We start from the raw sequence: 14,813 nt of genomic DNA, 5'->3' as shown, positions 1-14,813 counted from the left end.
GAGGCTGAACAGGTTCAGGTCCCTTAGCCTCTCCTCATAGGGCCTGCCCTGCTGCCCCCTGATCATGCGAGTGGCCCTCCTCTGGACCCTCTCCATGTTGTCCACATCCCTCTTGAAGTGCAACGCCCAGAACTGGACGCAGTACTCCAGCTGCGGCCTGACCAGTGCCACATAGAGGGGGAGGATCACCTCCTTGGACCTGCTCAATGTAAGAAACAGGTCTAGGTCTAGTAATGCCTTGTTCTGGGGGGCGGACGGGGGGGACCCAACCCTCAGATCAACTATGACCTTTCCATTTGATAATAGGAAAATGTATCGATACACAGTGATAACAGAAAAGAAACAATATAGGCAATCAAGCAATTCTGCATATCTACCAATCCTAGGGCTGTCAGAGCCAAGAAACATCTGGTCAGGATGCAGGCTTCACTCTGAAGGCTCTCTCTTAGGTGTCAAATATTAGCAGCCTGGAGGTGGGATGCTGAGGCCCACCCCATCCATGTGTGACTGTTGCCTCCTGAGTCAGGGATGCACTTGCCCCCCAGCAGCCAGTCAGCGACCGGGGGGGGGTCCCTCCACAGCTGATTGTGCCAACTGGGGGCAGGGGGGCCCCCCATGGCCAATCACGCTGACCCAGAAGTGGCAGTGGCGCGCCACTGGCACTTCCGGGTGTGCTGCTGGCACTTCTGGGTGGGTGCAATCGACCATGGGGGAACCACGGAGATCGCTTCTCTTGGCACCCCTGCTTCCCAGCCGACGCTTTCGGGGGGGGGGCACCAGCGCTCTTGCCTGCCCCCCTTGCCTGGGAACACTGGCTGTCAGGGGGTGCACCAGTGCCCTCAGGGGTTGCACGTGCACCCCTATGTACCCCCTATGCATTGCCACTGACCCCACCCCCCAGTGGGGTAGATGAGATGGGTTGGTGGTGTGCTTTCTGTCCATGGTGGCCTCAGGGACCCCTCCTGGGGGATGGGTACCCCTCTCAGGGACCCTCCTGGTGAAGAGGACAGGGAGGAAGAGGACCCTTTGTTACTCTCAAGTCTCTGCTTTTGTATTCTCCTTCCCTCCTGATGACTGTCCATCCATGGCTATTGCTGATTACTCTCTGTGTTTATCACACTGTCCACGTTCTGTACCATCAGCACATTCCAAGCTCATCACATGCACGCTCCTCCCAAAACAGGAATTTCAGGTCCCCCTCTTTGGCCTTCTGAGCTGGTGCCACCTTATTTCAAGTTATGGAGCAGTGTGGTACATGCCCCCAGTTTCTCAGACTATGCATGTATCTGTTGGCTTTGCTGTGTTAGACAGCCTATCTGTTCCTGAAGGCTGAGAAAACTGTGCGAGACACCCAGGGTTTTAGAAATCAATTAGCCCCTGCTGCCCATCCTGAACCATTCTAATGCACATGCACAGACATGCACGTGCACCCCTATAAGCCAATTCCCAGAAAGCAAACCTTGAAATACCATTTTTAAGCCATCCCCCATGACCCCATTCTTCTCCCTGGAGTCTTACTATACAAAGAGTAAAAGGGAGACGTGGCTGTCATGGAGAGGTTCCTGGGATATGACCACAATGATGTGGTCATATAATTTTGATATGACCTCAAAGCACGTGTAGTTTTTGAGTTCTTGTCTGAATGAGGAACAGATGCTCAGCAAGCTGTTCCTCAGGATGTCTTGGGAGAGCTTGTTCAGTGGCAAGTCTGCAAATATCCCCACAGCAGAACACCCTGGGAAAACTGGAGCATCAGCCAGAAATCACTGCCTGCATTGTGATTTTAGTTTGCACCATATTCTAAAGTTAAAACTGAATTTATTGCCATCAGTAGAACGCTGGGCTGATTTCACTGTACTGGAGCTTCTTCCTGCATGCATGTCTGAGCTTAATAAAGTTCAGTGTTTAATCACTAGTAGCTCCCCATGCAGTTGTAAAGAAAGGGAGACTGCAGTTTTGCCAAACAGTTTTAATGGAATATAACAAAGAGTAAACAAGCAACACAGGGCAATAAAATGGCATCCCAAGACCCCAAACTAGCAAACACAGAGACATACATTTAAATTGATATTTAATTTGGAAAAAAAAAAATCACTATTGTCCACCATGTTTCATAACAGTAATCAGGAAAAAATACCCAATGCAGAATAGCAGCCCCCTCAGCCTAAAACCTGAAAAAAATTAGTTCAACAAGCTATATGAAGCTCCACACCAAGTCAGTACTGCCGGTTTCACAGTATCTGGCAGTCTCCAAAACAACTCATGCATTAGCAAGTGATTATTCATTAAAAGCATCACACATGGCATAGATGCAAACCCATATGCTGTCTCTAAATTCCCTTGCCTCCTTTGACCCTGAGGCCTATGTTGCATATAGGGTGCTTTCCAGTTGTGTGAATCTGCTAAGGAGCCTATCAATATCTAGCATATGGCGCATGGAAAATACTGACCTCTAACCCAAAAGATGTTTCCTAGAGTTCAGCATACCACAGTGAGAGATATGACACCCAAATTAATCTGAAGACAGTGCCTTCTTTCTTTCTGTCTTCCAAATGCACTCAGCCACCATTATGCCACTGCCAAGAATGCCCCAGGGTGAGTAACTCTGGCTGCCCATGTCATAATGGATACTTACACAATCATGTACCTAGTGGCCTAGCCCATACTTTCCACACTGGTATTTATGTACTGTTGGTCTCTCACATCCTGCAGAACTGTGAAGTAGTACCTTTCGGAATTTAAATATTTTTCAACTCTGTTGGGAAAGGAGGCAAACTATGGGCATATATGTGCCAGCTTTCACATTAATACAGTTAGGAAGCTCCATTTTCTAAATGCCAGAGGCAAGCAATTTTCATAAAAGTATGACAAATTCCACCACCACTAGCAATCAATTGACTTGCCAACACTAAACCGGATGGCCGTGGACCTATAATGGTCTGTGTAGTCAGTTTACTGTTAATAACAGAATCCCACCTCTGTACCAATATAGGTTCCCTCATCGCTCCAGTACTGGAAAGCTGACACAAGTTCCTCACACATGGCCATGAAGACTTGCTTCCTCATGCAGAAGTTCGGTTGTCACTCTTGGTCATCTTGCATCTACATCAGGATACTATCCCACTATGCTTCCCTAGTTCTCCTTCTCTAGACACATTAGTGTGTCTGTGGTGGTTAGGGTAGTAGCCATTCCAGACATGCTATCTAAATATGTCCTGCATGTTCTCTCCACAAATTGCACATAAATTCCAAAAGACCTTCTACTTTCCCTCTACTCCACATCATAATGATGGCAACATCATCAGGAAATAAGGAAGGCCTTCTCATTCTTCCTGAGAAAGTAGGGCAATCAGCTAGTTACCTCAGGTGCCTATACACAAAATGCACAGAGACTAGGAAGCAAGCAGGAAGAATTGGAAGTCCTTGCACAGTCCTTGAACTATGATGCGATTGGAAGAACAGAGACTTGGTGGGATAGCTCGCATGACTGGAGCACTATCATGGATGGGTACAAACTATTCAGGAAGGACAGATCGGGGAGAGAAGGAAGAGGAGGTACACTGTATGTAAAAAAGAGTTGTATGATTGCTCAGAGCATAGTATGAAACTGGATATAGGCCCGCTGAAAGTCTCTGAGGTGATGTTAGAAGGGAAAGCAACAAGGGTGATGTTGTGGTCTGTGTCTGCTATAGACCACCAGACCAGGAGCATGAGGTAAATGAAGCTTTCTTCAGACAGCTAGTGGGAGTTTCCAGATAACAGACTGTGGTTCTCATGGGGGGCATCAATCACCCTGACATCTGCTGGGAGAGCAATACAGCCGTGAACAGGAAATCCAGAAAGTTTTTGGAGAGCATTGGAAACAACTTCCTGGTACAAGTGTCAGAGAAATCAACTAGGAGCTACACTCTTCTTGACATCCTCCTCACAAACAGGGAAGAATTGGTGGGGGATGTAGAAATGGATGACAGCTTGGGCAGCAGCAACCACAAGATGTTTGGGATCCTGACAAAAGGAAGAAAGGAGAGCAGCAGAGTATGGACCTTGGGCTTCATAAAAGTAGACTTTGACTCCCTCAGAGAACTGATGGGCAGGATCCTCTGGGAGGCCAATCTGAGACGGAAAGGAGTCCAGGAGAGGTGGTTGTATTTTTAAAAAACTCTACTGAGGGCACAGGAATAAAACATCCTGATGTACAGGAAGAATAGCAAAAATGGAAGGCAACCGTCTGGGCTTAGCAGAGAACTGTTTGGTGAGCTTAAACACAAAAAGGAAGCTTACAAGAAGTGGAAGCTTGGACAGATGATTAGGGAGGAGTATAAGAATATTCCTCGGGTATGCAGGAATGAAATCAGAAAGGCCAAAGCACAATTGGAGTTGCAGGCATAAAGGGATGTGAAGGGCAACAAGATGAGTTTGTACAAGTATGTTAGCAACAAAAGGAAGGTCAGTGAAAGTGTGGGTCCCTTATTGAATAGGGGAGGCAACCTAGTGACAAATGAGGAAAAGGCTGAAATACTCCATGCCTTTTTTACCTCCATCTTCACAGGCAAGTTCAGTGTACCAGGCAACACAGTTTGAGGAGAAGGTAATCAGCCCTCAGTGGTGAAAGAACAGGTCTATCTAGAAAACCTGGACATGTACAAGTCCATGAGACCAGATGCAGTGCATCCAAGGGTGCTGAGGGAGCTGAGTGATATTATTGCAGAGCCACTGGCTTTTATTTTTTAAAATTCGTGGTGATCAAGGGGGTTCTGGAAATTGGAAAAGGGCAAATATAGTGCCCTTTAAGAAAGGGAAGAAGGAAGATCCAGGGAACTACAGACCAGTCTCAGTCCCCTCGGTCCCCAGGAAAATCATTGAGCAAATCCTAAAGGAATCCATTTCTAAACACATGGAGGAGAAGGTGATTAGGAAGTCAGCATGGATTCACCAATGGCGAGACATGCCTGACTAACCTGATTGCCTTCTATGAGATGACTGGCTCTGGATGCAGGAAAAGCAGTGGACATGATATACCTTGACTTTAGCAAGTCTTTTGATATGGTCTCCTGCAACATTCTCCCACAAGCAAGCTAAGGAAGTATGAGTTGGATGAATGAACTGTAAGACAGGTAGAAAACTGGCTGGATTGTGGACTCAGAAGGTAGGAAGCAATGGGGCGATGTCTAGTTGGCAGCTGGCCTCAAATAGAGTGCCCCAGGGTTCAGTCCTGGAACTGGTTTTTTTCTATATCTTCATCAATGACCTGGAAGATGGTATTGAGTGAACCCTGAGCAAGTTTGCAGATGACACCAGCCTGGCGGGGCGTAGTGAATATGCTGGAGGGTAGGGCTAGGATTCAGATTGACCTAGGCAAATTGGAGGATTGGGCCAAAAAAAAAAAAAATCTTATGAGGTTCAACAAAAATAAGTGCAAAGTCCTGCACGTAGGATGGAAGAATCCCATGCACCACTAGGACCAACTGGCTAAGGAACAGCTCTGCAGAAAAGGACCTGGGGGTTACAGTGGACAATATGCTGAATGTGAGTCAACAGTGTGCTCTTGTTGTAAAGAATGCTAACAGCATACTGGGTTGCATTGTATGAGCACTGCCAGCAGATCAAGCAAAGTAATTATACCCCTCTATTCTGCACTGTTGAGGCCACATCTGGAGTACTGTGTCCAGTTTTGGGCTCCCCACTATAGAAAGGATGTGGACAAGCAAGTTGGAGAGAGTCCAACATTGGACAATAAAATGGTTCAAGGGCTGGGGCACATGTCTTCTGAGGAGAGGCTGAGGGAACTGGGCTTACTTAATCTGCAAAAGAGAAGACTGAGAGGGGATTTGATAGCAGCCTTCAACTACCTGAAGTGTGGTGCAAAAGAGGATGGAGCTAGACTGTTCTCAGTGCTGACAGATGACAGAACAAGGAGCAATGGTCTCAAGTTGCACCAAGAGAGTTTTAGGTTGGATATTTGGAAAAAATTCCTCAGAAGGAGTTTGGTGAAACACTGGAACAGGTTCCCTAGAGAAGTGGTGGGATCTCTATCCTTGTACTTTTTTGAGGTCTGGATCAACACATCCCTGAGTGGGATGATCTAGTTGGGGATGGTCCTGCTTTGAGCAGAGGGTTGGACTAGTTGACCTTCTGAGGTCCTGTCCAACCCTAAGTTTCTATGATTCCATGAAAGCTGCGTTGGATGAACAGCTAATATACCTTCCACCTTTAAGGCTGTTACTGAAAAATAAGATGCCTGACAATATGCCACAGACTGGGCGCGTCTGCATGTGCCACTATGGTGCTGTTGTTACTGTACTGTGCACATCATGCCTGGTTATTTTTAAGCACTATGTCGCTGTAGTGATATGCTGTAATGGGGGAGCACGTCGCTATGGCGTCATGGTTTTTGCCGGTGGATGCTATGTCACCTTAGCGTGTTGCTATAACAATAGCGTCATGTATAGACGCACCCTCCAATTCCTGGAAAGCCTCTGTTCTGTATGGTCCTAGGGAGGCTGGGACTACTCTACAAATACTAGCACTACACACGAGATCCACTAAGCACGGAGGGGATATGGGCAAGCTAGGCTTTGGGCATGGACAGAAAAAAAAAAACCCAGCATGGACTGGGGAAGGGTGATTTACAAAATTTTCAGGCGATGTGTGAGAGTGTATGCATATTTTCTGGTGTAGACATAGCCTTGGGATTACTGCTATTTTAGGACTCAGCAACAACAATGGAGTAGTTCTGTTATTCCACAGGTTAAGGAAAGAATTGTTCCACCCAGGAGTTAAAATAAGATAGAAAGGAATAAGTATAGCTTCCCCCCACCCTGCTAAAAGCACTAGGACATCTCCCCTTCTTCATTTGCTATTGCTATAAGAGCTCATCATCTTCTTTCAATCTACTTTAATTACTGCCTCTACCTCCTGCCTTTGGGGAGACCCCAAGCACCCATTGCCTGAGCTGGGAATGATATTTTATTGTAATTTAAGCCAGGCTAACCAATATATCCCATCTGTTTCAATGTCTGGTGGTTTTAAATATGGACCAGCTGGGAGTATGAGAAGAGCATTTAAGGCTTCCAGAAACCCCCCACCCACACATACACACCACATCCATCACGCAGTCTCCTGCATTTTTTAATGTCATGAATCAATCTTTATCAATTTTTCTGCCATACAAGCATTCTATTTCCCACAGTCTCCCTGTCTCTTGTTATTTTGTATAATTCCTTTGCATTGAATTGACAAGAAGCTGCACAAAACTGATAAAAAGGGCCAACAAAATAATTTGCACCGGCATTTCTTAGCATTATCCTTATTTTGTGATAAGTTAATTGTAAAATGTATATGATGTTGATCAGGAAAAAAAGTGACCTCCTCCACTTTCTCTCTGATAAAAATAAAACAGCTGGGATGTTCTGGGTGCTGTGTATTTCTTCACTGAATGCATTTAATGAATTACAAGAATAAATGCCACAACAATTTGAAGTGCAGATCTGAAGCAAGCAAGCTGTTGAAATTGCCTTAACATGTTCTTTAGATTATCTCCTCATTGGATTAATCTAAAAATGAGGATATGTACATTATGTACAGTGCTACTAAATCTTCCCATTATTTGTATTGCTTTAACCAGTTTTTGTTTTGGATAGTACCACCATCTGAGGTCATTTGTTTTGATCATGTGCAAGGCTAGAGAGATCCAAAAACAAAAAACTCCAGAAACTCATTTCCATTGCAACTGTCAAAATCTTATTTTAGGTTTTTAAAAAAATTACATCAGCATGAACTGATATTTTCCATATTGGCTTCCATTTACCATAACGTGGAAAACTCAGGACCCGATACGGGAAAGTGTCCGTTTATAAATTTAAAACACTTGTTTACTGTGATTTAATGCTATAGCTCTGTGACCAGATCTGCTGCAGAGTATAGCTGAAAGCTAGCTACATTATTCAGTCTAGGACCTGAATAAGTACATTGGAAGAGTTCCCTAAGGAGATGATCCATGGTACTGTGGCCTTTATGTGTTAAATGGGTCCACATTACAGAGCTGAAGTGGGCCCCATGAACCCTGACTCCCCCTCCTCTTCTCCAAAGAAAAATATCATATTAGGAAACTGTCCTTAGTTTTTCCTCAATGAAAATAATCCACTTTGACCACAGTCTCTTCTTTCATTTAAGTATTCCATTATTCTTTTATTATTTCCAGCTCTGTGTGTTTATCCATCTAATACCTGTGGAGGAAGCCTACCAAACCGGCCCCCCCCGCCCCCCAAAACAGAGGCTGTATCAGTGTTTCTTGTGTGCATACAAGTTTACAGGGCATGTGTGGCTGTATATATTTAGTTTCTACCATAATGCATGGTGAATGTTTAAAATAGCATCCCGTATGTAATGTGTATTGCAAGTGTCATATGAAGATAATTTAGTTAGTGTCACAACAACAGTAATGGAAGACAATGAAAACAACCCCAACAAATCTATTGGTTTTACATTTCACATTATGCACCCAATTTGCTTGTGATGGCATAAGGAAAATAGCTGTCATTAATACTTTGTACTGGAGCAGACGCCGTATTCAGACCTGCAGTAGCAGGCTGATGCAAAATGTTTTAGTACCAAGATTAAGGATGGCAGACAAATTATTTTCTAAAGGCCAAGTGAAAATAATCTTTTCCCTGTGAAATGAATTTAACCAGCTTGAGGTGTGGTGAGGAAGCAATTAAGTATATTATTAAAGCAGAGTGAAAGATTGCTATCAGTTATATATATTGAAAAGCAAACATGTCTTCAGCCACCTTTGGAGACAATATTCAAGTCTAAAATGCAATAATGTTGGAAATTAAATTCTTATCTTCCTTTGTTAATGCATAATATTTTCCTTTAATCTTTTGCATTAATTATTCCATTGCAATGAGTTTTACCTTTAAGAAAAGCATGAAAGTTATTATTGCGATTCATGGATTTTCAGATTTATTGTGCCTTTAGTACAGGAGCTGTGCTGGAGGTGTGCTGACTTGGTCACTTCTACAGTTTGCCAAACATTGTCCTAATAGACTCCTGACCTCAGCTAATCTCTACCGACGGCCAGTTACTTAATAGGACAGACACCTGCACATAACAACGATGGAACATTCCTTACTGGATGTTGTCTGTTGTCAAGGAGACAAAGTATTCAAAATATCAGACTAAGGGATAATTTGATAAGCCTTCAATGGAATCCATGCAGCTCCCAAGAAAAAGTATTCAGAAATCTTTCACAGCATGCATAGCTTTTCTTCCTACTTGTGTGACCCATAGGCCCCCCAGGCTGCATTGATGCTCCCCACTGCAGTGCCAGGTGCCCCTCCCCGCCCCCCCCGCCATATAGGTGACCCCCCTGTTACATTGTATACCTGCATCCCATCCCTATGGCCACACCATGAATCTCTTAGCTACTGTACTGTGTAGTGGGTGAGCCTGGGGCCATGTGACAGTTCCCCACACCATGCTGCTGGGCCCCTTGAGGGCAGTATGTATAAGCCAGAGGAGGGAGAGAGAGCCTGGAGACTCCAGCTGCTGTTGCACAACTTAAACCCTCATAGGTTACCTGGGTCACATGTGGCCCATGGGCTACTTGTTGGACAGCCTTGGTCTTAAATGTACGCCATAAGCACAGCGTCCAGTAGATTCTGCAGTCTGCTATTAAAGACACATACAGATGGAAAGATGTACTACTTCTGGATCAAGTGTCATTCAAAAGAGATCATATGCTCCTCTGCAATAGGAGCTATAAGCAGCACAGAAGCCCTAAACAAAACATAAATTGCACTTCATTCAATGCAGCTGATCCTAAAAGATACTGAGCCACTACTATTCCCATTAAAGGTTAATAAGAGCTGGAGAGGCTTAACATTATTGAGGCTGAAGTACTAGGACTTGCCAGAGTATTACCTTCTGCAATATTAATTTCAATTTTCCTCAAAATAAGAGGGCATAACTCTATAGAAAAGATTAAATTATAACTGTATAGCTGCTAATAGGACTGGCTGCTTTGCTCACTTCTGCCATGAAGGAGTTATCTTAGAATATATGTTTTTTGTCTCTCACAGACAAACTGGATATAGGGCAAGCATGGCAAAGTGGATTTCACTCAGGCTAGCCACCACTAGACTCCCACCTGCCTCTGGGCATGCCGCCCACCTGTCTCTCCTGCCATGCCTTGTTAGATAATTAGTGAGTTGTTAAATAAGGTGGGAGGCTGCCTATTTTATTTTGCACCCCGCTATTAGGGGGGTATCCGTGGCTCCGTATCACCCCTACACCATGGCCCAAGCCTCACAGATGGGCTGGTGTGACTGATGTTATCAGTCACACCAGCCCCCCTCACCCCCCAGGCTCCTGAATACTCCTGGAAGGACCCTCCTTTGATCCCTCCACTCAGGCGGCTTACGGCACCTTCATTCAGGCTGCCGAGCTCCTTGTAGCTGGCTCCCTTCTTGGGCGTGGTCCCCACTCGGGACCTTCAGCCATACACAGGCCCTGGCCTCACCTCTAAGGCAAGGCAGGGTCCCAGGCCCACAACTCTGGATGCCTGTCGTGATGGGCACATGGCCCTTTTGACCTTTTTGGTCCTGGCCCCAGCATGGACCAGTCAAGGGGGCACTCTACCCTTGGCCTCACTAGCCCCACACTCTCTCCAGGTCCCCCTTCCTGGATGTAGGGAGATGGGGTGACTTGCACAACAAATCAGTGTTCCAGGGTCTTACAGGGGACTCTCACTCCCCCCCTGAAGCAGTGAGTCATGGTGCTACTCTAAGATCCTCCTTGGGTGGGTTCAGGTGGCCATAGCTGTGCCTAGTCCCCTCTACCTCCAATGTCCTAACCCACCTGAAGGTGGGAGCTGGGGTTAAGGTGTACTGATCCACTTTTCACTGGGGTGGTAACTAGCCTGACATTTCCTGGGGGCTCCTGCACCACTGAGAGCCCCACCAGCATGCAGTTTCAGGTCATGCCCAGGACCAGGAACCTTCTATCCATCCTCTACAGCTTCTCCCTTACCTCCAGGCGATACCAGCAGCACTGCAACCAGGCAATATTGTTGCCTGGCCTTCCAGCACCAAAATGCCCTGTTTATATGGGCAGCCCTGAATCCAAAATGGCTGCCCTCATCAGGCACCTGTCTTCAGGCCCTTAAAGTAGCAGGTACAAACAGTGCCCTGCCACAGTAAGAATAAGATCTGAAATCTCCTTCTGATTGTGGATAAAATAGTTAATGAAAGATGAGAGGAGAAGCAATATAGAAATCCAAACACTGAGCTAAAAGCAGTCTCTACTCATCATGAGGCAAGGCTGGGATTTTCAAAGAAACCTGAGGGAGCCAGCTACCTACAATTTTTTGAGATTCAGTAGAAAGTGGGTGCCTAATTCACTTCATTCTGAGCCAAATTTCTGCCCTCAAAAGTTATATGGCAACCCAATGATTTCAACAGCATCATACCAGTACATGTGAAGAAGAGTTTGGTTATGGTTAGATGTACATGCAAGTTCAGTTTACAATGCAAAAGTATTGATTTAAAATGTACTGATTTTAGACATTCTTCAAGGCTTTCAGAGCATCTAGAATACCTTAATAGTAAACCTAAAGTGTGGGCATCTCTCCTGTAATTTGCTAACTGCCCAAACACGAGTAACATGCAGAATTACAGCTTGAGCTAGCAAGGCAATACACTCTAGCTGGAGTTTTAGTCAAAAAGTCATATCCTCCTTCTGTGATTAGTCAGAGAGGGACCTGTAACACACTCTTCAAATGTTTAGGTGGACAGTATATATCAGATCAGTAAGTACACAGCATATTTTTATTTTTTTTTTAATTGTGATTTAGAAGATCAAAACAAGGTTTGTTAAAATCATGTAATAAGCCAATTCTTCACACAACATTAATAACTTTGCAAGCAGCATGTGGAGAAGCATTGCTATATATGTATGTATGTATGTATGTATGTATGTATATGTATATATAGCTTCACTTTGGTTAGCTAAACAGAACTGGTCAAAAGGGTTCTGACTGAATGGATCCACCATAAATGTCATTTTGTCAAAATTAACAGTTCCTGTAGGAACAAGCTGAGCTCAATGAAAATTTTCAAGGAAAACAAGAAAAAAAAGTGTTTTAACAAGGTTGAAACATCCAATTTTGAAGGCGTATTTTAATTTAATTTTGTTACTAAACGATGCTTAATTTCAAAATGTTCCATATTATGTTACAAACATATCTTTAAAAAGTTTTAGAGGTCAAAACCAAAATTGGACATTTAGTATTAAACACAAAATTTTGATTGATATGAAACCTTTTCTCTTATTTTGCAAGTTCCATTTCCAAGTCATTGGAATGCTGTGACTTTAAAGTTAATACATGCTAAGGAGATAATCCTCTCCTGAAAGGAAACAACTTTGCAACACTAAAGCCAAGTACAGACAGTCAAAAAGCCAGAGGCTGAAATCGATTCAATCTTTGCAGTTTAGTCTATGCTGCATAGATTGAACTGATAACCAAGTGAACAGACATTCACTTTTGATTCTAGAAATGCAGCCACATGCCTGCAGTGGCCCAAGCCAGAAGCCGGGGGGGCGGGAGGGGCAGTGCTAGAACACATTTTTCTGCTTGGCTAGAGCCAATAGCTTGAGCAAAAGCTAGCCTGCCTACCCTATATGGGGGGGGGGAGGGGCATTACACAGGAGGTGCAAGGTATCCTGGGATGCTGGGGAACTGAGTTAACTTGAATCTGGACAGGATCTGGGACAGAAGTTCAATAAACCAATTTAACCTAAATCAGTTAAATCTGAAGCTACATCCATCCAGATTTATCTTAAACCGGTTTCAGTCATTTTGAAAGTAGTTAATGTGCACTGAATTTCTGTTCTGTTACAGATTTGAACCAGTTTCTGATTGCTCATACCAGTTTGTGTGTAATTTCTGTCCCTAGCCTAAGTGTGAAGTTACATATTATACATAGGCCAAATTAAATTCTGTAGAATATTAAGCACTGCTAAAGTTATAACAAGCTGTGAGCAGCATGGGTGACTGGTGTGCTCCCCTGCTCCCCCTCCCCCTGTGCCTGCTCTACACGTCACCTATGGTGATCACTCAGTCGCACATTAAGAGTTAATACCATTTCTTGCCTGCATAACTCTGATTTGCCACTAGAGAGCTGGCAAGGAGAGGCATGGCTAGGAGGCAGGACACCCAGGTTCTATCCCTGGTCTAAGTGGGAGGAGGAGGCTGGGAGCAATGCATTCTAGGATGTTGGAGGACTGGAAATTGCTCATTTTATCTCCATGGAGCAGACTGAAATTACCACCACAGGAGCTAGGTAGCAAGGCCCAGAGTTAACTCTTGCCTAAAGTGGCATAACTTTGAGATTCTCAGAAGATGCTTAGCACAAGTTAGTGAGATTTCATGTGAGGACACTTGAGGACTTTATGTGAGGACACCAGTGGCTGATTGCTGAGGGGAGGGAGTACTTGGGGGGGGGGCACCAGCTGGCACTCCCCACTCCAGGAAGCCAGGAGTGCCTTTATTATGGCCTAAGTGTAATGTGTAACTTCACAGGAGCACTCTTAACACATGCTAAACTGCTTGAACGTGAGGTTGCTTAAGTTTTAACTGTACTTAGTAAGTGTTTTAGTTGAACATGTGACACCACCCTTAGTAGATCTGAGTTAATTCCTGGCTCTGCTACAGGTTCTCTGGAAGACCTTGAGCAAGTCATTTAAGTTGTTCTATATACTAGATCCACATATGTAAAAGTTCTTCCAAACATTGTCCATCTTGTCTGTTTGAACTATAAGCTCTCTGGAATAGGACTCTGTTTTACCATCTGTAAAAACAGTCCCAGCATGATGGAGCTGTGACCTCAGCTGGGGCACAGGAACTAGAGTAACACAAATAGTAATAATACTTTACAACAGCATGACACAGTTCTGTTCATTACAGGAGTATTCAAACTCATTCATATTGTGGATCTCTTCTAGCCCATTCACAATCACATTGAGTACCTCTTTCCATTCATGGCTATGTAGCTTCAATTTTGGCACATACTTTCTTATGTAAACAGTTGCTGTAATTCTAGGGGGAAAAATAGTGCAGTTCTAGCTTCTTTCTAATAACTAGATTAATAGAAAAGAGCCAGCACCATGTGGCTGGCCACCTTTCCAGAGATTGCAGATTGAGAATTGTTGGTTTACTGAGATGCATTGCACATCAACTGTAAATGGTATGATTAGTAAGGTACCTATTTTCAAAAGAAACGTCAACTCTTAACAGCTTCAGTCACTAATCCCACGGTCCTTACCCAGGCAAAACTCAATTGCAGTTGCTGGGAATTTTTCCTGAGTAAGAACTGAGTAAAGACTGAAGCATTTGACTCATGATATTAAACATCCACAGTTAGCAATGCTGTTCTGTTCTTATAAATGAGCAATGAATCATATCCATTGATTATAAACAGTGCTATAATTGGACATTCCCCAGACCCTTCTCAACCAAACTCCCTTTATTATTAATCGTGTTTCATTTAAAAAAAAAAAAAAACCAAAACATCAAATAAGGGTCGGTCGTCGGCAACCACAATAGCAATCCGCTGAGGCTGGGATAGGGCGAGGTACAGGGCAGGTTGGAGCCTCGTGAAGAACATCACGCCTTGGCTGCGGGGAGGCAACTAGGATCAGACAGTCGTATCCCTCCACCACTGAAATATCATCGAAGTTGTGGCAGGCGGGATAAGGAGGAGGAAGACCGCCTGAACCAGGAGATCAGTAGCACCTCCCTTAAGGGACAGAGT

The sequence above is a fragment of the Gavialis gangeticus genome, unplaced genomic scaffold (genome assembly GCF_001723915.1).
Source record: "Gavialis gangeticus isolate Ggan-Ray unplaced genomic scaffold, GavGan_comp1, whole genome shotgun sequence".
Lineage (NCBI taxonomy): Eukaryota > Metazoa > Chordata > Crocodylia > Gavialidae > Gavialis > Gavialis gangeticus.
Note: the sequence above shows the minus strand (reverse complement) of the source record.